The sequence below is a fragment of the Camelina sativa genome, unplaced genomic scaffold, assembly GCF_000633955.1.
Source record: "Camelina sativa cultivar DH55 unplaced genomic scaffold, Cs unpScaffold04681, whole genome shotgun sequence".
NCBI lineage: Eukaryota > Viridiplantae > Streptophyta > Magnoliopsida > Brassicales > Brassicaceae > Camelina > Camelina sativa.
Genome location: NW_010925774.1, coordinates 1 through 624, shown reverse-complemented (window position 1 = coordinate 624; position 624 = coordinate 1). Strand labels below are relative to the sequence as shown.

General features: G+C 52.1%; 1 long non-coding RNA gene across 1 annotated transcript; it reads left to right on the top strand.

Annotated features, from left to right (window-relative positions):
• On the top strand, positions 1–255 carry LOC104774695. Its single transcript, XR_002037243.1, has 2 exons — positions 1–79; positions 173–255. It is a non-coding gene; the product is annotated as an uncharacterized LOC104774695 (long non-coding RNA).
• The last annotated feature ends 369 nt before the right edge of the window (positions 256–624 follow it).

The following is a 624-nucleotide window of genomic DNA, read 5'->3' as shown; positions in this document are numbered from 1 at the left end:
GGTGAATGATAGTAGTATGGTGTTGGAGTGTGAGTTGGCGGTGGTGGAGACTTGTAGACATAGGTTGGAGTAGGAGGAGGTGGCGACTTGTANGGTGAATGATAGTAGTATGGTGTTGGAGTGTGAGTTGGCGGTGGTGGAGACTTGTAGACATAGGTTGGAGTAGGAGGAGGTGGCGACTTGTAGACATAAGTAGGGGTTGGTGGTGGTGGGGACTTGTAGACATATGTCGGAGTTGGTGGTGGTGGTGACTTGTAGACATATGTTGGAGTCGGCGGTGGTGGTGACTTGTAGACATAAGTCGGAGTTGGTGGTGGAGGAGACTTATAGACATATGTCGGGGTTGGAGGAGGCGNTATGTTGGAGTCGGCGGTGGTGGTGACTTGTAGACATAAGTCGGAGTTGGTGGTGGAGGAGACTTATAGACATATGTCGGGGTTGGAGGAGGCGGGGACTTGTAGACGTAAGTCGGAGTTGGCGGTGGTGGTGATTTGTAGACATAGATCGGAGTTGGTGGTGGAGGAGACTTGTAGACATAAGTAGGGGTTGGAGGAGGCGGGGACTTGTAGACATAGGTCGGGGTCGGTGGTGGAGGAGACTTGTAGACATATGTTGGGGTTGGAG